The 26392-nt window shown below is 35.1% G+C and overlaps 1 protein-coding gene and 1 pseudogene across 1 annotated transcript in view; both read left to right on the top strand.

Moving 5' to 3' along the window:
• Nucleotides 1-26392, top strand: part of LOC125869305 (uncharacterized) — a 279493-nt gene that overhangs the window by 11926 nt on the left and 241175 nt on the right. The gene's annotated exons all lie outside the window — the stretch shown is intronic.
• On the top strand, nucleotides 11389-17409 carry LOC125868462 (uncharacterized; annotated as a pseudogene).

Raw genomic sequence — 26392 nt, 5'->3', positions numbered from 1 at the left:
GTTAAAAAATCCCCCATCAAAGAAAAAGAAGATAAAGTGGTGATTAGTCAATTTCTTGAAGAGAATATGACTTGTGATATACATCGTGAATGCTCGACCATTCTTAAAAGTGAATGTGTCAACAAATGATGAAAATTATGAATAACAACACGCTCATGTATGACTGAAAAAAAATATCACAACTCACCTCTATGGGAGGTTTGAGAGAAATAAGGAAATTTTATTTTGATATAAATGGTCATTGATAAAGTATTTTTAGTACATCACAAATATTGTGGTATGTTTAATTATAAACTACCAAAGGGACAAAAGAAAGAAATAATTCTTGTATGTAAGATTGTGGGCATGACCAAAAATAAAAATTATTGATTGTAAAAATTTATCATTGATTATGTACCTTGTACGTCAAAAATAAAATAAATCAAATGTCGAAAAAAAAGAGAGGAGGAGGAGATATTAATGACAAAAATCAAGAAACAAGTTTTGCTTGTAATGATTTTGACCATGACAATGATGATATAAATTTCTCCTTGAAGGAGATGTTCACCACACAAATAATGTTATAAATTTGTTGTAATATCCAATGTAAATTGTGAGCTTAGGTGAACCAACACATTACTACCGAAAAGAATTAAAATTGCTCACAATATTGGAATTGTAGTAAATCTCGAAAGGAACATTTTAAGTTTAAAATAAAAAGAGTCAAAAAAATAATATTGAGACTATTTAATACGAAAAGATTTAAGATCTTCATACTACTATTAACAAAAGTGGATTTTTATTGTTTGTGGTACATAAATATCATGAGCATGATGATGGAATCACATGCAAAAGTAAACTAGAAGTTTACTGAAATAAATATCAGTTGGCATGGCCGGTTGACCATCTTGATTCAAATATGATACGAAAATAATTGAGAATTCATGTGGTTATATGTATTGAAGAAATAATAAATTCTTCAAAAAATTATCTTGTATTGTTTGTTCTCATAATAAAATTAACAAAGGTTGAGATTGTATTTCCTGAATTATTAAAATATATGAAAAGGTGAATATGAGCTCATTCACCTGCCATGGAGATTGTTTATTGTATGATTTTAATAGATATATCTATGTTATGATCACATGTGCTTTGATATCAACTTGCAATTTCTTTTGCAAAGGTTGTTTGATCGAATTGTTAAATGAAGAGCATATTTCAAGTTATAAAATTATATTGATGATGTTGGTTTATATCCAAGTGATTTAAGCAAAAAATATATGTCTCTAGTTATAACTAAACCATTAGTTATGAGAACAAGACTCTCAAAAGAAATTTGTTATGAGATGTGTTTTTAAAATGTAGCAACACTTGTACATACCAAGCCAACAAAGTTCCTCTACCACAATTGGTTAAGGTCAGGAACTAAATAATTCTCATCTAGAAATTTAAATGTGTGGTATATTATTCAATTGTTCTACCATTATGAAATGCACAAAGACGAGTCCCAAATAAAGTTGGGTGAATATTAGATTTTCTAACAATAGGGGGAGAGATGATAAGCAACTCAAAAATAAGTTGTAATAAATTATCATTAGTATGATCCTCGTTGAAAAGATAATTTAAGTCAATTGTTAGACACATTTGCTGATTCAATGTTATAATCTAGTTATAAATGTTCTAATGAAAAATCCTTGAGGGACATAATTTATGGCACGTGATCTTAGGCGTATTTATACGCCAAAGTTGTCCATATTTTCCCATGATGTGATTGAATTAAAGAATAATATTGTGTAACGACCGGATTCCGTCGTTATAGAGAAGCCAACGGGAGAATATTTGGGGCCAAAAAACTTTTTCGTAGTATTTGTATTTTCCCAACCTAGTCCAGATTTGGATGAAATTAGAGTCTTTAAGGTGTAGGGAAATCTGGTAATGATCGAGGGTTTATTTCTAATTCTGGTTACATGAGTGGTTAGATAACTCGTTAAGGAATCCGCACGACTTTACAGAATTGAATTCGGGCGAGTAGAACTCCCAGATTCGATCTTAGCGTGAAGGGTATTTTCTAAGCGTCGTGGGTTAGAGGTGTGTTGTGAAATGGGGATTTTGGAATTATTAAAATAGCTCACTGTTTCGTGCAAGCCGCTTTGGCGTTGGATTTTGTTGCTCTGCAGGGGAAGCTGTAGCGTGGTAAGGGCCGCTGTGGCGAGCCAGACGTGACTTAAAGTCGTAAATAAACCCCTAAACGACCTCATTCTGCAATTTTCAATTTTTAGAGCTAAGGAATGAACCCCAGACATACATTTTTCCACCATTCTTGAGGCTAAAGGTAAGTTTTTCACTCCCCGAATCCGTTTTTCAATCCGTAGAACGTAATAGAATGGGTAATTATCAATGGGGGAGGGTTTTGATCTAGATTCTATGGTGGAAAAAGTCCCAGTTTGGGTACTTGAGATCATGAGTATGATCTAGGGTTCATAGAATTGTTAGCGATTCGGGTAATTAGTAATTGTTTATTGATTCCCGTGTTATTATATTGTTTGTAGACCAAGAACAAGTGGAACGAATCCGGAAAGGGAAGGATCAAGTTTCTTAGATTTTCAAGCTTGTTTCGATGTAGGTGATGGTTGTGATTCTATGATTGTGTGATGTATGTTTGTTCTTGCTTCATTATGATACTTGCATATATATAAATGTTGCATTATTGATCACACTTGTTGTAAATGAGATAGATGAATGATGGTTACCATGAAATCATGACTTAATTGTATGATCTTGAGGATATACTTGTGATTGTGATTATGGTGTGTTGAATGGATCGGTTGTCATGTTCCGGCGTAACTAACTTGGATCGGTTGGTACGTTCCGGCATAATTATGGGATCGGTTGCCACGTTCCGACATAATCATTGGATCGGGTACCACGTTCCGGTATGCTAACCGTTTGGGTTTGGGTTTCATGAGAGGACCAATGACTTGTCATAATTATGTATTTTGAGACATGTGAAGTTGTTCGTTGTTCGTAAATGTTGATGATATTGTATATGTTCGATATATGCATGTGATTATATTGTTGTTTGACTTATGTATGTTGCACTTAGTGGGATAGCCGTGTGATCCTACCAGTACATTGTGGTTGTGTACTGATACTGCACTTGCTCTTATTTTTGTTAAGTATGGGGCATCTTCAAGCTGCTACTGACAGACCTCGCTTGGGAGATCAGTGATTGTTCGAATTCAAGGGTGAGCCAATTCTTCCGGGCTGCTATGGATTCTCTTTCGTCTATGTCCACCATTTCCGGACTTAGACTATGTTCTAGTTAGTTGATTAGTACATTAGTTGGGGTTGTATCCCTTCTTGGTTGGACTTGGTTCATTGTTAGATGTTTTGGTACATTGATTTTCAGGTTCTAGGCATCACTTCCGCAATGTTAGTTTATTATTGTTAGACTTTTGTTAGAGTTTATGGGAACTCTATTTCTTTCCTTAGTATTTTCTGCTTTCGTATACTTAAATGCCTTAGTTTTGGTTTATTTGCTTGGGTTAGGTTGTAGTAGTGGTTCTCCCACCGAAGGGTTAGTGTGGGTGCCAATCACGACGGTCTGGGTTGTGACATCTTGAGTCTATTAGCTTGATTTTGTGTAACTTGCGATGATTGTGCACTAATGTCACGCTCTGAGCCTACACCCTAGGGTGGGCTGGCACTCAAGAACCATTGCTAGCCCCAAGCGAGCCCTTGGCCTGACTTAACTTATAGAGGAAGACTTAAAGCATTAATACAAGGATTCAATGCATCTTTACTCAACTGTTTAAAAGATAACTTAGAACGTTTAAAAATAAAACATTCAACTTAGCCAACATGGCAACTCAAGTCTTAACATAAGCAATAACAATGTAAAGACAAATGAACTACTAACTGTCTATGAAGCCTCTAAGCTAGGTGGGATGTCGGGACAAGACCCCCGATCATCCTAACGACTGAAAACTACTAAAGCAATATAAATAGGGGTCCTCCGAAAATCAAGAAGGCTCACCACAAGACTCTGAATGCTCAATGAAACACTGGATGCTGATCCTGGTTACCTGTATCTGCATCATAATAAGATGCAGACCAACTGACATTAGTACATTGAATGCACGAGCATGCGAGGGGAATGGTAAAACAAAACATAAGCTTGAAAGGAACTGAAAGAACATACCTGGGCTCAACTCAACTCAACTCAACTTAACTCATTTCAATATAAAGCAATAATATGAATGCAATATAAAGAAAAACTTTTAAAACATGGATAATAACTCTCTGTATTTAGAAATACAATATTAACTTAGTTTGTATGCAAAGATACAATATAAACTCTATGTGTATATAAGAATACAAATAACTCTGTGTATATAAGAATACAAAATATAACTGTGGGAATTTTTCTAACCGACAACCATCACTTAAGAGCTATGTGATGATACATCGTTTTGTCTCACGCTGCTAGGGTCGTTCTATACCTTGCCAAGGGCATAAAACCTAACTACTAAGTGTATCCACTAGTCTATGCTAAAAATTACTAAGGAATCATCTAAAAAGTATGACCCTTTTCAACCTATGATGACTACATGGTTTATGGGAGCTGGGAGTTGTCTGTAATCTCCCCCATATCGGTGTTCAATACTACTCCCAAAATATACTAGCTCATATCTTTGAAACATAACTCTGTGGTTTGAGATAATTACTCAAAACTATCCCAAAGGCTCTCTTGGAAATCAGTGTTTCCTCTCTTGCTTAATTATGAAAGCATTTACTCTTTACTGAAAACTAGTTCAAAAGGCTCTTTTGGAAATCTCAGTTTCCTTTCTTGTTTAAATGTGAAAACATTTTATTCCTTGTGAATACATAGTCCCGATATACTCTTTTGAAGAAATAAACTTCAATCTTTACTCTTACTCATCTCAAAACTCAAAACTCAGATCTTAAAACAAAGTTAAAATATTTGTAAAAGACTTTTGGAAGACTCTATGAACTTCTCTTGACTTGACTCTTGACTTTTCTTGAATTTGAATTTATGGATTCAAGGATTGTGATTTGTGATAGGAAAGATCTCATGATATTTAAGAGTGTTTTTAGATAGTTAAACATGAGAAATGATCAAGAAATCACTACATGGAAGCAAGTTCGCGATGGAGATACATTTAATTATTTGGTCACGAAATAAATTTTGAGCCAGAACGGTCCATGACCACTCCGCGACGCGGAGAAATTTTTTTCAATCTTGAGGAACAGGTCCGCGTCGCGGACCTGGTACCCAGATTTGCCCGACTTTTTCCTTCTTCATTTTCTAACCCCAATTCGCCTAAATTTGATTGTTTTTCGAAATTCCTCTTTAGATTCAGATACCCAAAACATATACACTAGAATCTAACTAAAAAAAACTCTAACAATCGATATTAAACTCTGAAGAACTCCTCAATCTCATCCCAAATTCAAGAACGAAGGCAATTCAAGAGCACAACTTAAGAACATAAATTTCTCAATCTTTTAGGATGAAAATCATACTGAAATAAACATGTTTGGCGTGTGGGTGAACGAACCTAACGCTATGTGAACACACATACCTCGTAGGGATCACCCCTTGACGAAATCCACAAGCCTAGCTTCAAGAACTTGACGTTTCCTTGCCTCTTCTCCTCTTTTCTCTCATCTCAAAACCGTAACTCTTTTTGATGAAGCGTAAACTGAACCAAATCAGTTTAGACCCCAACTTAATTACCAAAAACGCAATTAAATAATAGGGTAGTGGAAAGACCAAAGTACCCTTCTAAAATACGGGTTTGACTTTCCTTATCTTTATAGCCCAACTTTAAATTGGTATATCTCCCTCATACGAACTCGAAATTGAGCAAACTTAGTGGCGTTGGAAATATAATTCCAAGATCTTTCCTATGATATCTTGTAGCACACCTAACTTATCCCGAGCTAGGAGTTATGGTCGTTTGAAGTTGACCCAAAACTCATACTTAGCTTAACTTTGTCAAAATTTCCAACTTTGATTATTTCTAAAAATGGTTCTTTCTAAATTTATCTCTCTTAAATAGTGGGGTGTTACAATATCTCCCCCTTGGGAACATTCGTCCTCGAATGAGATTACTCTTAGTAGGCTAAGGGTGTAACATCTAAGATATAACTCAAACACCCAACAAGCAAAATGTAAATACAACATGCCAACTTAAAATAAAAGCCAAGAAAAGGATTAGTACCTTAATTTGGAACTTCTCCGGATTCGAAGTGATGTGAGTATCTCTTCTTCATATCCTCCTCAATCTCCCAAGTAGCTTTCTCAACAAACTGATTTCTCCACAGAACTTTGACTGATGCAACTTCTTTAGTTCTCAACTTGAGAACTTGGCTATCTAGAATCTGAACATGAATCTCCTCATATGATAAGCTATCCTTAATACCAATATATTCAGTAGGTATGATAAGTGAAGGATCACCCATGCACTTCTTCAACATAGAAATATGGAATACCGGATGAACCGCTGTTAACTCTTGAGGTAGCTCCAACTCATAAGCTACATTTCCAATCCTCTTGGATATTATGTAAGGACCAATATATCGGGGACTAAGTTTTTCATTTTTACCAAATCTTATAACACCCTTCGTAGGTGAAACTTTCAAGTAAACCCAATCATCTACTTCAAACTCTAAGTCCCTTCTCCTAACATCTGTAGGATTTCTGATGACTCTGCACTATTTTCAACCTCTCTTGGATAATCTTAACATTCTCCATAGCTTGATGAACTATGTCTGGTCCTATCAACCCAGCTTCACCAACTTCAGACCATCCAATAAAAGATTTGCATCTTCTCCCATAAAGAGCTTCATAAGGAGCCATTTGGATGCTAGAATGGTAACTATTGTTGTAAGCAAACTCAATGAGAGGTAGGTGATCATCTCAATTACCCTTGAAATCAATCACACATACCCTTAATATATTTTCTAGAGTGTGAATAGTGCGCTCTGCTTGACAATCTATCTGAGGATGAAAAGCAGTACTCAAGTTTACCTTTAAACCCAAGCCTTTCTGGAATGACTTCCAAAACTATGCAATAAATTTTGCACCTCTATATGAAATAATCGATACCAGAACCCCATGAAGTCTGACTACCTCTTGAATATACAACTTAGCATAATCTTCTGCTGAATGGGTAGTCTTTACCGGCAAAAAGTGGGTTGATTTAGTCATTCTATCAAAAATCACCCAAATAGAATCATGTTGCCTGCGAGACCTTGGTAAACCTGTGATGTAATCCATATTAATCATCTCCCACTTCCATTCCGGAAGTTCTATATTCTGAGCCATACCACCGGGCCTTTGGTGCTCTACTTTAACTTGTTGACAATTCGGACATTTATCAACAAACTCTGCGATGCCCTTCTTCATACTATTCCACCAATAAACTTCTCTCAAGTCAAAACTCACATTTAGAGAACTTAGCATACAACTCTTTATCCTTTAGAGTGGAGAACTATTCTGAGATGGCTAGCGTGATCTTCCTCATTCCTCGAATAGATTAGAATGCCATCAATGAATACGATAACAAACATATCTAAATAAGGCTTGAAAACTCTGTTCATAAGGTCCATGAACGCTGCAGGTGCATTAGTTAAACCAAACGACATGACCAGAAACTCATAATAACTATAACGGGTCCTGAATGTTGTGTTTGGAATATCACATTCCCTTACTCTTAACCGGTGATAGCCCGATCTGAGGTCTATCTTAGAGAAACAAGTGGCACCCTGAAGCTGATCGAAAAGATCATCAATTCTCGAAAGAGGATATTTATTCTTGATGGTAACCTTGTTCAACTGACGGTAATCTATACACATTCTAAAGGAACCATCTTTCTTTCTCACAAATAAGATCGGAGCGCCCCCAAGGTAAGACACTTGGTCGAATAAAACCTTTCTCTAGGAGATCTGTCAACTGCTCTTTTAACTCTTTCAACTCTGCTGGTGCCATTCTATATGGCAGAATAGAGATAGGATGAGTATCGGGAAAAATATCTATACCGAAGTCTATCTCTCTCTCAGGAAGGACTCCGGGAAGATCATCTGGAAACTCTTTTACTACTGGAACTAACTGAATATGAGGTATCTCAACACTAGAGTCATTAACTCGGACTAAGTGATAGGCACACCCCTTGGAAACTAACTTCCTCGCCATAAGGTACGAAATAAAACAACCCTTAGTCACTGTTGAACTACTCTTCCACTATATAACTAGCTCATTAGGGAATTGGAACTTGACAACTCGAGTTCTACAATCATTTGAGTCATAACATGCATGAAGCCAGTCCATACCAAGAATAACATCAAAATCTACCATGTCTAACTCAACTAAATTAGCCATGGTGCTTTTGTGATTGACGAAAATTGTACCATCACGATAGACTATCTCTGCTAGAATAGACTCACCAACAGGTGTAGAAACACTGAAGGGCTTAAGAAGTTGCTCAAGAAGAACATCAAAATTCATTGCAACATATGGAGTTACAAAAGATAAACTTGCTCCTGGATCTAGCAAAGCATAAACATCAAAGTTAAAAACTTTGATCATACCAATGACAACATCTAGCGAAACCTCTTGCTCTTGGCGACTAGTGATAACATAAAGATGATTTCCTCCTCCACCTGTCCCTGAGGTAGCTCCTCTAGATGCAGCTCTGTCTGGTGGAGCAACTGAAGAAGACTGGGCTCTATTGCCTCCATTAGCACTACCCTGCTTGTTCTTAGGACACTCTCGCATAAAATGACTGTTCTGGCCACACATGAAACAACCAATATTGGAGCCATCACGACACATCCCTGAGAGGCTCCTACCACACTTAGCACATGCAGGAGGCTTACTATCCATTTGTGCCATCTACAACAAATTATGGAATTCGCAACAACTTTTTAGCAACAACTATATTATTGTTGGCTTATATTGATAAATCAAAACAACTTGATTTAATTATTGGTATATCTTTTAATTTTTAACCACAATATTTTTGTTGTTGCCAAATATGTTAGTATTGTTGCGATATTATATTGTTAAAAATAATTAATATAATAAGTTTCAAATATTAAAAAATTGCAACAATATTTTTGCAACAATGATGATATTGTTGCCCAACTTTAATAATTGCAACAATTTAATTAATTTGTTACTATCTTAAAAAATATTTGACAACAATAATTTCTTTTATTGTTGCTAATATATTTAATTTGACAATAACTTATACATTGTGGCAAAAAGCAGATTTTGTTTTAAGTTTTCCGCCAATACAATCGCGGGTTTTTTTTTGTTTACGCCAAAAAAATTGTAGAAGTTCACCCATTTTTTATTTTCGTTTGCCACAACTTGCATCTCGTCAGTTTTGGGGAAAACTGAACCTAGGTTTTCTCGTTCAGTTCACTGAAGAAGAACGCATTTCTTGAATCATCTCAGGTGAGTTTTCTTTATGATTTAGTTTCTTTTCACAAAGTTCGGTGAATTTTTGTGTATGATTATCTTATGATTTAGTCTCCTAGGTTATTTTGAAAATTTTCAATTGCTTTGTTAAAGTTCAATTGCTTTTGATTTAGTCTCTTTGGTGAGATTAGTACACAATGGTGAATTTTGCCTTGATAGAAAAGACTTGATGTTAATTGATTTAAGTTTATTCTGTTGGCTATTACCTGTAGCTAGTAATTCTGAGACTGTTTAAACTGTTGATTCCAATAACAAATTGCAAGTTATGTCTTGTGGTGATTTCGTCACCGTCGTGTCTAGTATCTCAGATTTTCTTCATTGTTATGACCACTGGCGCAACTTCATCTTCTTTTCTCTGTTTGCTCATGGTATGATATACTTTGTTGCAATAATTTTCCCCTATTCCCAGTATTTGCTGCTATTTATCTTAGCTATGTCGTTTAGGACGGATTTGAGACTGATTCACTGCTACATTTGGGCAGATCATAGGATGCATTTTGACCAAAATTTGTTACACTTGGGTGTTTGATATCTGTTATATTTTGAAAAATGTAGCTAACTGAAACAAGTAATTCACTTCTTTATTTTTCCTCCTCTTCCCATAAATCTCCTCTTGTAAAATTCTAATGGTTTCAGTTTTTCTTAACTTACTGGTTCCTCTTAGTTTTTTTTTTTTTTTTTCCCACTATTCTATCGAGATTAGCTTGTGTGTGTCTAAATTTTGCATATAAATTCAATAATTAGGAGGTGATGATTAACCGCTTTCTTTATTTGAGTTCTGGAAGTGAGATCTTTCATGCTTTCTTCTTTGTTTATTCAATTTAAGCAATTTATTTATTTATTATTGCCTTAAGATAAGTGTAATCAAGGTTCAAGTTAAGCTCGAGTTATGTTTCTTGTGTTTAAGCATTGTTTTACTGTCAATTTGTGATTAATCGCTTGCATTCATGTTTTTCGATTTAGAAAGTTCTAGAAGTAGTAGTTTCTCTTGATCGTTTTACCTCTTAGTCAATATATAGATTGCAATATGCTTCAAATATGCTATATGTTTGATACACTAACATTAAAAATATATATGTCAATGATAGTTAAATCTCATAGAGAAGTGTTGCACTTTCTCCTCATGTACATATCTTTTGATCGTCAAACATTAAGAAGATAACTTTACTTTGCCTTGTTGTTTAAGTTTTTGTGACTGAATGTTAAACTATCTCTTCCTCACTTATTTGCTGACCTCCTTTTGCTTAAACTAAAACTGTGATTTAGTTTATATACATTTCTTGTGGAACTCAAGAATGTCACTTCTTGTGATCTAATAGCTGACAATGGGCAAAAGTCATTAGTGAAGTTAAACCTTAATACAAAATTTCAATCATTTTCATTGATAACAAGGTTCTCTAACCAGTGTCATTTCACGTCTAGTGTATTTTCTGCATAAACTAATATGTGCATTAACATTTTATGTAAGTGTTGACATTTGAATGGGTGTTGCATCCAATCTCAAGCAACAACAACAACAACAAAGCTTGTGTAATCCCATTGTGGAGTCTGAAGAGGGTAGAATGTTGGCAAACCTTACCCCTACCTGGGAAGGATAGAGAGGCCGTTTCCGATAGACTCTAGCTCAAAAATCTAATCTCAAGCAATGCACCAGAATTTTGTCATCCACCACACACAAAACGCCCAAAACTATGGATCTAAAGGCTTTACTTGTCTCTCTCAATTTTTGAACATTATTTTATTACGTTATCATTTTGGCATTTCTTTTGTTTGTCAATTGCTATCTTTTACTTTCATAGTTTGTACTTTTGACTAGTCTTTATTTATATAATATTATAGTATGTTGCAGCTAATCATGTAGTGGTAAGCGTTTGTTGTTGTTGAGGTTGCAGCCAATCATGATGAAAAATATTCATATTTCTAATGATAGTGAAACTGCAGATGTAAGTCCAATCCCACCTCCAGGTAAGTTTATCTATTTGATAAATTGTATCTCTTCAAAATCTCTAGATCGTATATGTTTAATTTATATATATTTTAATATCTTTATGTATTGTTAAAGAAAAAAAGAGAAAGGGAAGAGGAAAGACAACAGGGCTTTAAACCCAAAAGAAACGTAAGGAAAATGACAATGGAAAGTTGAAGGTGATTATCCCACTAGATCAAACAGTTGCGGTAGGTCCTGGAGCTAAAGATTTTATTACTGAGCTCTCAGTGAAAGTTCTCCATAATGCTAGACATGATGTCAAGAATTGGAAGGGAGTTCCTGATCTGGCAAAGAATAGGATTGTTGCTTATATGCTGGTAATGTACTTTGCTCTTTGTCTTTCTTTTTGGTTGAAATATTGAATGGTTAGTAATGATATTTTTGATTATCTAGTTCTCTGTCTCTTTTATCTTGTCGAAGAAGTTCAGCTATTTGGCTTTCTTTTGCATTATGATTGTATTTCTGATTATCGCCATAGCTCTCTGACTCTGTTGAATTGGTAAATGGTCAGTACTTGATTGTAATGTGCAACAACTGATCCATCAAAGTGATTTTTCTTTTTTTTCTAGCATCTGAACATTTTCTAAATGATAACCAATTAACAAGACTTTGTGTTATTCATTTAACTTGAAATTGAAAGTTGAAGGTAGCTGTGGATGGATAGACAATGCCTAAATCATTAGTTGTGTTTCTTATTATCATAGCTCTCTGTCGTTTTCTTTTGTTGAAATGGTAAATGGCCCACAATAGTGTTTGTGGTTTTCTAGCTCTCTGTATCTTTTTACTGTTGTTGAAATGATAAATGTTCAGTAATGATATTTCTGGTAATGTAGTTCTCTGCCTATTTTATCTCGTCGAAGAAGTTCAGCTATCGTTTCCTTCGACGTAGTTTTTCTTTCTTTCTAGTATCTGATCAGTTTCTAGTTGTTTTCCCAATAAATATGTACACCAGACAATCCAACTTTGATAAGTTGGATTAAATCCCAGCATATGATAGGCTCTTAGCCATCCATGTGGTTATTTTAGCTGTGATTTTGTTGACCAATGGTTTGCATTGTAGAATTGTTAATCTTCTGGTAGAGAAAAGGACTCCAAGATACCTAAAAGACAACTCTCCAAATTCATTTCCTAGTATTCCCAATATCCTCTGTTGAATATGACTACATACTCCAAAATAAGCCTGACTTTTTCTTAGGTTTGCCTGGAGTCCTGAAGCTGCTGAAAAGTAACTCAAACTTGTCGTTGAGTATTTGCACAGATGTTTCATCTCCTCTTGCCTAGAGCCCTGTCTGAGATTAGATTTGCCGGGAGCCCTGTCTGAGACCTCTCTTAACTTTGATAGTTTCTGATTAGGCACCATTGATCAGAAATGTTTTGCTGACAGTTCTCATCGAAGAAGTTTAGCTACTTGACCTCCTTATGCATTGTAATCTGCAGCAAGTGATCTTTAATGTAATTTTTCTTCTAGCATTTGATCATTTGTTTAATGTATTCCTCGCTGATTTTGTACCTATGGCATATTTTTCTCTCGTGTTTATCTCTAAATCTCATCAAATGAAATTCTTCAGCTTCTTCATTATTTATTCTTCAACTATGGCTTGAGAACAGTCTGCTGGAAATCTCACATTTTTCCAATACAACCTTTCTTGAAAAAAAAAAATCATTAGTTGATCAACTGTAAATGAACTCTTTTTTTTTAGCATTGTTTGACCTGTCCAATGAAATTTAAATTGAAACAGAGCAAACCAGTAGCCAAATTCACAAAGATGTCAAAAATTTCGAGAAATTCTCCACTAAACCCTTGTCTTTGTTCTTTGAGCAAATTAGGAAAGTAGTGTTTCAAGATGCTTCCATCAGTGACACCTCTATCCAGTGAGTTCCCATTCCTCTTCTTCCTCTTTGTTTTTGTTGCTCTTCCGTTGGATTCCTCTGATGTATGGTCGTTTTCAGCTAGGAAGTTAAATTGGTAATATGTTGATTTCCATATATAGACCGATTCTCCCTGAATCCTATCAATCTTCCTTCCCTGGTAAAAATATCTTTGGAGCTTTCTTTCCATGTCACGTCTCATTTCGATATGCCATAGATGTAGCTCCCTTGCCTCATAACAATATAGTTTGTACCTGTAACATCACTTTGTTTTAATTTCTTTTTTGATACTTTGTCCTGCAAAGTAGTTGCTGACAATATTAAATGATAATTGTACAGATCTGAGTTAATCAAAGTTGATGCAATCATGGTGTGATTATTACTGCTGTCCCTCCATTTTCCTCCCCGCCTCCCCCAATCTGCATTGTTTTAATACGAAGGTTAGGGTACTGATTCTTGTCTAAGTTCATAATTCTCTTGGCCTGACTTGGTAGTTCTGAGAGAATTATAGACAAGCCTGCCTGGATTGTCAAAAGCTAGGTTGGCTATGCAGTCAGCCAAACTATTTCCTTCTCTATAAGTATGTTGAATCTGAACCTGAATCATTTGGGATAGATATCTTCCACTATTACCACAATGTGTCATGGTACTTCCAACTCTTCGGTAAGAATTTGAGTAACACTAATGAAACTGTTTCTACACAAACTTGTGTTACTCCTTCTGTGGCACAAGTTATGAGTTTGGGTGTGTTGTCTCAGTTAGCGTGGAGGTCTGAGATTGTGACCTCCTGCATTCAGTGCTGCACCAGCAACGACCCAAAGTCAATACTTAATAAAGAATTACCAAACAAACTGCTAAACACCACAAAATCATCCTAGCATTCTTGGGAACCGAATCAAAGGTCGTTCTAGACGAAATTCGGCGTTTCAGAGCTAACCACGCTAACGGAATTCCATTCTGCGCGTGTTTACTAAGAAAGCTGGCCGAAGGAATATTTTTGGTAAAACTCCAAAGCTAAAACCCCTAAATACACTAACTCCAAATAAAAGCCTCAAAATCCGCACTGATCATTACACTAGAGCAAAATGACCCTTTTGAAGCTGATGGACTTTACGGAATTCCAATCAGACGTCAAAATCTCTGAATGTTGACTGAAGTCAACTTTCAAGCCATAAACCTCCAAAACTCAAAAACTCGCACCAAACTCAACCGAACACTTCAAAAAGCATGCTATACAGCCAAACAACATATAAAAGCCTAATTATTTATACTATTTTGATTGCAGGACACCTTTCAGCTTCCGGACATACAACACAATCGGGATACCATTCTTCAAACAACAAAAAATTTGTATCGATATTGTCAAAGTAGACATCATGACCATTTCAAGATATTTGCTACAAAAGAAGAGAGTCTGCAAAACATACCAACAGATGTTAATGAAGTTGAATGGAAATTCTTGGTAGGCTACTTCAACTCTGATGATTTTAAGGTATTTAAAAGTGACAAATTTAACCTTTTATATTGTTTGTTTTCTTTTTTGACTTATTATATACATAGATCAAAATAAATTTCCACACTCAAAATCAATGCAGAAAATGAGTGAAAGAAACAAAAATAACAAGGCAAAACAAGAAGTAAATCATATTTGCGGCAGAAAAGCTAGTGTCTTATGAAGTGGTGAGATATATGTCTTTATTTTGATCGATTATTGTTACAATTTCAACAATAACATAATTTCACTTGTTTTGATAGAGGGACACAATCACTGGAAAAGAGCCGAATTTTCAAAAACTTTGGGAAATAACACACATGAAGCCAAATGGGCAATGGGTTACTAATGCTTCTGCTGAAGTGAATGTACATATTTTTTTTTACCTTTATTCATATAATGAGTTTATTTGCATAAATATGGAGAGTTAAAGCTAGTATAACCTTTTTTTGTAGGATAAAGTGAAAGATGTTACTGAAAATATTCAAGAAATTGAAGAAGGTACCGATGTGGATCCTATTATTAATGCTGCATTTGTGCAAATAATGGGAGAAAAATCAAAGTACATTCTTGGTCAAGGATTTGGAATTAAGTCAGCAAGTAGAATATCTAGAAATGAAATTCAAGAACAACTTCAAGCACAACAAAAGGAAGCAGAAGAAGAACGGCGTAAACGAGAGAGTGTAGAAAGCAAGCTAATGGAAGTTATGAATCAACTTGAAGAGGAGCGAAAAAACCGAGAAGTAATGGAAGTTCGTTTAGTGCATGACCAAAAATTGTTAAAAGAGAGCATGATGGCGCTAGTATCTCATTTGCAGAATCCCAAGGTATTTTTTTATAGTATACATCGCTAAATTAGTAGATGCTACATTACTACTTACATTTTTTTCACTCTCACTATACATCTTCGCCTTTTCCTCGTTCTATTCTTCTTTTATCGACATACTAAGTTGTTAGTTTGTACCATATTTAACAGAATGGCCTTCCTGCTTCAATTTTCAATATCATTACAACTTCAACTAGTTCAAATGAGACAAGTTCTGCAAGTCTAATGAATAACAATTGGGTAAGTAAATTTTTTTAAATTAATTCTCTTTTTAGTAAAGGTCACTACTAGGAGTATTTGGTAGGTATTAGTACAACTTTTGTTTGGGCTAGTAATTTGTGTTACCTACATATATAAGGGAGTCTGTAATGTTTTCTATTGAAAACATCTGATAGGCATTACTATTATTATTACATGTTGAACTAGTGCTATTGTCGGGTATTGCTATTTGATTACAGAACACATGTTGTAAGTTTGTTGGAACATCACATCTGGTAATTAAATGAAGATAGTATGTGTTACTGAAATTTGGTTTTTATTTACAAGTATATGTTGCTGGTAATTAGATGAAAATAGAGATTATTCTTTTATGTTAACATAGATGACTTGCTATATTATTCTTTGAATAGATTTTTCATCTCCTTGTGTCAGTTGTATCTCTATGCATATCCATCTATCATTTTAGTTACAACAGACAAACACAATATGTAATAAACGTATTTTAGATATAAATTTACTTCAAGCTTATAATATTTATATTGATGAGCAGTTGCAGGAAGATTTACATGGAAAACCAAGAATCACAGATACAAAAATAATTGGATAACTTGAAAGATATCTTGACTTTTGAGAAGCAAAACTTAGAAATGGTTATTTATGATTGTGATAAATTCAGTTCGTTGTGCAATGAAAAAGATGCAGAGCTTAAGGTATTTTTTAAATGTGATTAAATTTGATTTATTAAGGGGACAATCATTCATTTTATTACTCCATTCTTGAATTTATAGGCTGCCCTAACAGAGAAGCGAAGCTTAGAAATGCGGCTTCCAAAGTTGAGTTCTCAAGGTTCGAAGAAAACTATTCCGAAAGAGTTGGTTGATGCGAATAATCAGGTAAAACTATAAATTATGCCTTTATTTTTTGTCCAGATTAGTATCCATAAAACACAAACTCATGTGACTTCTCTAATTGCAGGTCTTTGAAAAGATCCATGAAGAGCTGAAAGTTCGTTCTATGTTGCGTACCGCAGAAGAAACAAAAAAGAGGCTTTTGACATCACTTGAGGCAAAAATTGTAGAGCTGGAAAAGAAGAAATCAAGTGAGGTATGTTGCCTAAATATCTCTTGTTTCGCATTTCAGCTTTAAGAGTTGTGAATCTGAGTCACACTGGTAATAGAGCATTGCCTTCTTCCATCAATACTTTATGTCAACTACGATCTCTAATACTACAAAATTGCAATGAGTTGAAAGAGTTATCAGATATTGGTAATCTTTGTAATTTGCAATTGCTTGATTGTGATAATACACGGTTATGCTGTCTGCCGATAGGAATGCACAAGTTGTCAAATATGAGGTTATTAAATATGCCTGCATCTGATTTGGGGAGTAGTATCGGCCAAAGATTTTTCCAGAAATTTTCTAGCCTTGAAATAATAAATATGATGGGTGGCTATCTTGGATCGACTTCTTTTGATGAGATATTGTCTGCATCTGACTTGGAGAGTAGTATGCCGCTAGGAAGTTGATTGTGAACAAGAAGAGTTTTAATGGATTAAAATCACTACACATAGAGAGTTGTTCTTGTGATTTCACATTCAGCTATTATCTCTTTTTAAACTCAATCAATGTTGTTGGTCAGGTTTGATAAGAAGCGAAAAGGGAAGTCTCCAGGAAGCTGGAAACTGTATTTCACAAAATTATTCCAGGAGATTAAGATTACTTTTGAATTCCTTTTGTTTTTGTGACATTCTTGGGGTTGAAGGAAGTGAACAGTTTGATGATCCTTTGCCAAATCTGGAACATCTCAGCCTCTCTTCTGTACATAATTTAAAGAGTGTCTGATTTTGGTCATTTTCAAATGAAATAAGGCGATTTATCAGGAGATTAAGGAGATTTATTAGGAGATTAAAGTGTGTTTGGGTGTATTAGTGAGTGCATTCATGTGAATATCTCTATTTTTTAGATTTATATTTGTGTATTTTATAACTTACTTTGTCAAATTATAATTATATTTATCTTTTATTTGCAGGATGAACATGCATTATGCACCACTGCTTCAATACAAGTACTATTGAAGATCAGACTATTAAAAAGTTATAACTAGTAGGATTAGAATATAATTAATGGCTTGCTTATTATTTTTTCTTACAAGTACAAACATGTGTAGAAGTATTTAGTTCTTTGGAATATCAATCTTATATTGACCTTTGCAAATCTATATAATTCTTAATCTAAATATTTGTGAAAAGTTTCTAAAAGAAAAGTGTATTGTGTATATAGCTGCTATTCACAAATTGTTGCTAAAAGTGTAGAACATATTTGTATAAAATTTCTAAAAAGAAAATATGTATTATGTATGTAGCAACAACTCACAAATTGTTGCTAAAGGTATATAATAAATATGTGAGCTTTATTACAATAAAAATTATTGTTGCTAAAAGCCTTCCTAAATAACTTTTTTGTCAATTTTTCACAACAACATATATTGTTGGTAAAAAAGTTAATTTGTGGCAACACTAAATTTTGTTGCGAACAATTTTATAAGCCACAACTATATTAATGTAAGGCAACAATTATTTTGGTTGCAATAAGTTAGTTTTTGGCATCAATATATTTTGTTGTTGCAAAAACTTTTTGCATCAGCGTTTATTGCAACAACATGCAACAACTTTTATATTGTTGCCAAAAGTACTTTTTGCAACATCCTATATATAGCAACAAAATTAATTGTTGGGAAATGCCTTTTTTCTTGTAGTATACTTTGAGAATGGGCAAGTCTAGCTCTAAAACCCTGTGAATTTTGACTATTGTGCTCACCTTTATTCCTTGGTGCAGGTGCACTAGCAAATGATGGAGCAAGTCCCTTCTGTTTCTATTGGAAAGATGACCGGTTGACACTACTCTTCTGCTGCACGGACTAATTCCCTGTCTTAGCTCTCTTATTTTTGAAACTCCTCCCTGTCTTTCAGCTTCTCTTCCTCAACCTGTTGCACATGGATCATCAGCCTTGCTATGCCCATATCTCCTATCAGCATAGCTGCCCTACCTTCCCTACTAGACAGACAAGACAATCCAGCAACAAACAAACTCATCCTGCTTCTCATGTCAACAACCATCTCCGGAGCATAGCGTGAAAGTTAGGTGAACTTCAGACTAACGCTCAAAGAATCCTTCTTAAGAGTGAGGAACTCTCGTACCTTTGCCTCTCTCAGTTCTCGGGGAAAGAAATGCCCCAAGAAGGCCTCCACAAAACAAGCCCAACTCACAAGTGGTTCACCCTCAACTCGATTCTTCTTCCATTGATCAAATGAGATTCTAGTGACACCCTTCATTTTGTATGCAGCTAGTTCCACCCTCTCAGTATCAGCAATATACATAATTTCAAAAACCTTCTGAAGCTCTTCAATAAAGTTTTCTGGATCCTCTGTGACACTTGAACTAGTGAAACTAGGAGGATTCATCCTTAAGAACTCACGGATCCTTGAAGTATCAGCCCCTTCATGTCGATTCTCTCTCTGTCCAACTTTATTGGTCACAACTTGACTTAGCATCCGGATAGCTTCACGGAATTCAGCATTGGTGACCTCTCATTGGGGTTGCACTTCTGGTGCATTAGGTACCCCTTGTTCCTGTGGTTCAACATTCCTTCTAGCTAGACGACCTCTTAAAACTCTTCATGGAGGCATGATCTGAAAGACACGCACAAGCACGAGTTAAAAGAAACTTTTTAAAGATAAACTCTATCGCACGAAATGAGTATGAAAGAAGTGAGATAGTTCCTAAATGTTGCAGCCTCATAATTATAGATGTGGCGCGCTTCACACCGATAACTAGGACTCTACAGACACGACTTCATAGCCTCCCTAGGACTCTTAAACTCTGTGTTCTGTTACCAAGTTTGTCACGCCCCGATCCTAATCCCTGGGCGAGACTGACACTCGAGAACCATTGTTGTCCCCAAGCGAACCCTTGGCTTGGCTTAACTCATAACGGAAGACTTAAATCATTAATACAAGGATTTGATAAATCTTTACTCAATTGTTTAAAAGATAACTTAGAACGTTTAAAGATAATACATTCAACTTAGCCAACACGGCAACTCAAGTCTTAACATAAGCAATAACAATGTAAAGACAAATGAACTACTAACTTTCTATGAAGCCTTTAATTAAGCTAGGAGGGATGTCGGGACAAGACCCTTGATCATCCTAACGACTGAAAACTACTAAAGCAATATAAATAGGGGTCCTCAAGAAAGCAAGGAGGCTCACCACAAGGCTGCTCAACTGGATCAACGAAGCGCTGGATGATGATCCTGGTTACCTGTATCTGTATCATAATAAGATGCAGGCCAACCGGCATCAGTACATTGAATGTACGAGCATGCGAGAGGAATGTTAAAACAAGACATAAGTTTGAAAGGAACTGAAAAAACATACCTGGGCTCAACTCAACTCAACTTAACTCATTTCAATATAAAGCAATAATATGAATGCAATATAAAGAAAAACTTTTAAAACATGGATACCAACTCTGTGTATTTAGAAATACAATAGTAACTCAGTTTGTATGCAAAGATACAATATAAACTCTGTGTGTATATAAGAATACAAATAACTCTATGTATATAAGAACACAAAATATAACTGTGGGAGTTTCTCTAACCTGTCACCTCAAAATTTGATACGCTCAAATTACACCTCTTTAAAGAAGTGTAAGCGATCGTTATCAAGTAAAGAACCCAACTTATAGGTTGGGGTCAATTTCACGAGGAATATGGTTTATACTTCACTTTAACCCATGATTATATTCGTTTAGTCAACGTACTTCCGAAACAAATAATTAAGGGGGGGGGGATTTGTGAAACAAATTCTGGAAATTATGTGAACAATCAGTGACTACAAGATTCAAACTTTAAGTGTTATCAAGATGAGAGAGAAACTACGGTGTACGTGTTCCCTATAAGCTCATAACGCGTTAATCCTAGTAATAGTAATCCTTTCTTAGTGTATTACATGCAAATTGATAAGTTAGGTATCTCTAATTCCTTGGTCCAGCAACTAGAGAATTTCACCCCGCACCTTGGTCCGGCTACGTGTGTATAATTTACTAACCCTTACCTTTACCTCATATTAGACATCACATCAATGTATGGCTTAGCTTTCACCCTCACACCAATTGACATTAGACTATTATATAGTATCACACTAAATCTATGTTGATAATTCTTTTCTTATTAACTACCTCCTTGGTCCGACAAATAGCAACAAGGCAAGTTCTAACACGTGCACTCGTTAAAAAGACTTCTAAACGAAAGAATTATCAATGCATGCAATAACACTATTCAAGAATTACTTAGTTACTATTCATACGTTGTTAATCGCTCATGGTTCCCACAACCCTAGTTGTGGATTTAGTTACCCATAGTAGCAAGAACACAATTCATATTTTTATATGAAGAAATCATGAACTTATGTAATGGGAAGAATAAACCCAGAATCTCAACTTGTATTTCAAAATCAAAATCTTCAAAACGAACTTAGGAAATCAAGAATTGCTAAAATTGCAAGTTAATCTCCAAAGCCAAAAACTAGAATAAAAGTAATAAGGTCTAACCCCCAAAAATGAGGTTTGCATGCCCTATATATAGAAAAACAAGTCCCAACTAAAAAGGAAACGAAATAAGAAAATAAAGTTTCTAGATGCGGTTTCGATCTACGACACCGACCTACTGTCCGTAGGTCCCTTCCGTGATTTAGGACTTAGGCAATTTTCCAACTTCAAAATCTCCAGCTCTCAGTTGCATTCGACGGACCAGCATGATGGACTGTGGTTCAATCCACGGTCCGTAGATCCTCCTCCGTGGTTTCATACTTAGACTTTTGAAATCAGGTACTGGAACCCCCTTCTCTGAAGCATTTGACGGACCTACAGGACGACCCGTAGGTCGACTACGGTCCGTAGTCTGTAGTCGTGGTTCCACACTTAGTCAAGAATTCCCTGAATTTTCCTTCAAGCTATGCTTGTCCATCTACTTTCACCATCTATAGAGCGTGACTGGACCTACGATCCGTATGCCACTTCCTTAGATGCCCTTTTCTGCACCATTCTTCAGTTGTGTCTCAATACTTCCATGTCCAAACTTATTTCCTGCAAACATGATAAAAACACATTAATACCAAATACAAAATGGCTCTAGACACACAAAACTCTAAAGTGAAATGTATTAAAAATATCGTAAACTCACGGTATATCACAACCATTACTTAAGAGCTATATAATGATACAATGTTTTGCCTCGCACTGCCAGGGCCTTTCTATACCTTGCCAAGGGCATAGAACCTAACTACTAAGTGTATCCGCTAGTCTATGCTAAAAATTACTAAGGAATCATCTAAAAAGTATGACCCTTTTCAACCCATGTTGGCTACATAGTTTATGGGGGCTGGAAGTTGTCTGAACTCTCCCCCATATCGGTGCTCAATAATACTCCCAAAATATACTAGCTCATATGTTTAAAACATAACTCTGTGGTTTGAGATAATTACTCAAAACTAGCCCAAAGGCTCTCTTGGAAATCAGTGTTTCCTCTCTTGCTTAATTGTGAAAGCATTTACTCTTTACTGAAAACTAGCTTAAATGCTCTTTTGAAAATCTCAGTTTCCTTTCTTATTTAAATGTGAAAACATTTTACTCCTTGGGAATACATAGTCGCGATATACTCTTTTGAAGAAATGAACTTCAATCTTTACTCTTTACTCAACTCAAAACTCAGGTCTTAAAACAAAGTTAAAATATTTGTAAAAGACTTTTGGAAGACTCTATGAACTTCTCTTAACCTGCCTCTTAACTTTCCTTGAATTTGAATTTGAATTTATGGATTCAAGGATTGTGATTTGTGATAGGAAAGATCTCATGATGTTTAGGAGTGTTTTTAGATAGTTAAACATGAGAAACAATCAAGAAATCACTGCCTGGAAGCAAGTCCGCAACACGGAGAAAGTTTTGTCAATCCTGAGGAATAGGTCCGCGACGCAGACCTGGTACCTCGATTTGCCCGACCTTTTCCTTCTTAATTTTCTAACCCCAATTCGCCTAAATTCGATTCTTTTTCTCAATTCCCCTGTATATTCAGATACCCATAACATATACACTAGAATCTAACTCAAAACAACTCTAAAAATCGACATTAAACTCTCAAGAACTTCTTAATCTCATCCCAAATTCAAGAACAAAGGCAATTCAAGAACACAACTCAAGAACATCAATTTCTCAATCTTTTAGGACGAAAATCATACTGCAATAAACATGTTTGGTGCGTGGGTGAACGAACCCAATGCTATGTGAACTCACATACTTCGTAGGGATCACCCCTTGATGAAATCCACAAGCCTAGCATCAAAAACTTGACGATTCCTTGCCTCTTCTACTCTCAAAACCCTAACTCTTTTTTATGAAGCGTAAACTGAACCAAATCAGTTTAGACCCCAACTTAATTACCAAAATCGAAATTAAATAATAGGGTAGTGAAAAGACCAAAGTATCCTTCTAAAATCTGGTTTTGACTTTCCTTATCTAGACAACCCAACTTCAAATGGGCATATCTCCCTCATACGAACTCGAAATTGAGAAAACTCAGTGGCTTTTGAAAGATAATTCCAAGATATTTCCTACGGTATCTTGTAGTACACCTAACTCATCCTGAGCTAGAAGTTATGATTGTTTGAAGTTGACCCAAAACTCATACTTAACTTAACTTTGTCAAACTTTCCAAATATGATTGTTTCCAAAAATGGTTCTTTCTAAATTTAGCTCTTTCAAATAGCAAGGTGTTACAACTAACACACATGATTAGTCGTTTCAGGAACTTTCAAGGGAATTGGAGTTGATTCACAGATAAAGAAGCAATGAAGTGAAAAAACTGACCAAGGAAAGAATCACAAGTGGCAGGCGCACTGGTAGGCGCGGCGCGCCACTAGTGGAACTACAGAGAAGATTGGCAGGCGTACTGGTGGGCGTGGCGTGCCAAGGTCCTTACTACAGCCACACATACCAAGCGCACTGCTTGGTGCGCCGCGCCATAGGAGGAACTGTAGAAGCAACTTCTTGGCCCAATGGGAGGTGCAAAGGCCCACAAAGGTTTCGACTTTTTCAGCAAAAATAGATTAAAATAGGACTCCTAGTTGAAGTAGACTTTGACTTTAGTTTTCCCAACTTCTATAAATAGACCCCTAGGGTTATTGTGTAGGGGGTTTGACATTATTTTGGTGTGCAAGAGCAAGTTCCAATGTTTGTAATAGGTTTTAATTTTCTAACTCTTTTTATTTCCAAAAATCACATGAACAATTGTATTTTGTGGTTTTCGAATATTATGAGTGGCTAAACGCCCTTGTTCTGGGGCTGTAGCTATGAATTGAATGTTGATTATTTAGGGTTTTTGAATTAATTCTTGGTTATCATTATAAGTTACTTTTATAGTCTTGTTTTAGTATTTTATGCTTGATCACCATAAAGTAAATCTATTGTCTATTCATAAAATCGAGAGAGGAGAGGGTAGTTAGACCAAAGAATATAGAAAGCTCGATCATCCATTGAGTTGATGTGTGTTCAAGAGTAACGCCCGGATGAACAACTTGTTTGGTTACGAAACATGATGAAATATAAATGCTCGCCAGTTAGGCTTGCTATCACCGCTCAATGATGTAGTTAGACATCTAACTAGAGTAGGCAACTAGAGGTCGAGAGACCCGACTCATACTATTAACCTTGTAAACCAGTAACTTGATAATCGAAATTAGTCCATTGCCTAAGATAGGATACATGAAATCCAATGCATGTTGCAGCCCTGTAATTGTCTTTTACTTGCTTGAAACATCACTTTAAAGGCTTTCACATTTAGTTACTTTTAGTTATTGCTAAATTCATATTAGTAGTTAGTAATCATCAAACTCTTTTAATTGATTACTCTTGTTTAGTTGTAGAATTAAGTACTGAATATAAGTCGATCACAAGTCCCTTGGGAACTAAAACTCGTTTTGTTAAGAAACTATATTACTTGAGAGACCATGTACACTTGCGTATATATTGGGGAGAAATAGCACACCTGAAGTGTGATAGATTAATCGGTTCGAAAGATAAAACCTCTTGAAAAAGAAGAGGAGCAAATGATCAAAATAGTCATAATAATGATGCAAGTACTTTAAAAAGAGTACCATGACATAACACTTCGTAAAACCTTGGCAAAGGTTCAAGTACCTGAAAATGATGAAAGACAGAAAGATCTTGATAAGTTATGTCACATTGGAACCGATATCAAAATAACCGTTGACGCTATCTTTGATATAATATAACACTCAAAATTATAAATGGTGACGAGGATCTTAAATTCAAATATGTCAAATAGTATGGACAAATAAATGATTGGCCAAGTAAATATTCAATTCAAATATATTTTATTTCACTTGAAAAGTAGTGTGAATATAATGTTAGTGGGGGTGCAAATAGATTATTGTGCGACAAGTAAAATAATAAGATATAAAGTATAACATGTACCTTGGGGCATAAAAGATTTTTCGGAAAAGTCCTGAGTTATTATATGGAGATGTGTTCTCCTATGGTGGATGCAATGAGATTTTTTCAGCAATATATGAGAAACTTGAATACATAAAACGGACGATTATCATGTCTAGCTAGACAGTAAATATTATATGAACATCCTTAAATAATTTAAAATGTTTTAAAGCGATTCCATTGAATAGTACCCCCAATGATTGTGAAATCGCTTAACATAAAGATCAATTTTGATTTCATTAAAATGGTTAGAAAGTACCATGTCATAGTGCAATCAATGCACTAATATATCCTGCGATTATTATTTATGAATGTGCATGCAAATATAATATTACTCCTATCGATAGAGATATCATAGGGAATGAAATATTGATTTATAAATTTGTATATATAACCAATCATGTCAAGGTTTGATTATGATATTACGACAAATCATTTGATTTATATGAAGTATGATCTCAAGAAAGCTCTTTATTTTCATGTGGAAACACTGTCATATTATATTATTCTACAAGACAGTTAATTTTATTATCATGTAATCTATAACACTTGACTATTGCTACAAACAAGTTGAATGAGCTATTTGTCTACACCGACGAGGTCACAAACTAAGTGATTATCTTTGGCCGAACTCAACATATCCAAGAGACAGGAAAATAATATATCATGATGGGATCAACGATGCAACATCTTCTTGGATATGATTTGGTCACAAAGACACAATCAATATTAACATTTGGAAGGCTAAGTATAGATTGTGAGATATTCTTTACAATAATTAAGTGATGTTTTAATCGGGGAGAGTAAATATGCGTTATACTATTTTTCCCATAATCAAGGTTTTGTTCTCTGAATTTTTCTATTAAGATTTTTAATGAGGCAGCTTTCAATGTGTATTACCAGATATGTGTACTCTTTTTCCTTCATTAGGATTTTTTT

The sequence above is a fragment of the Solanum stenotomum genome, chromosome 6 (assembly GCF_019186545.1).
Source record: "Solanum stenotomum isolate F172 chromosome 6, ASM1918654v1, whole genome shotgun sequence".
NCBI lineage: Eukaryota > Viridiplantae > Streptophyta > Magnoliopsida > Solanales > Solanaceae > Solanum > Solanum stenotomum.
The sequence above is the reverse complement of the archived record's forward strand: the minus strand, read 5'-3'. Positions and strand labels throughout refer to the sequence as shown.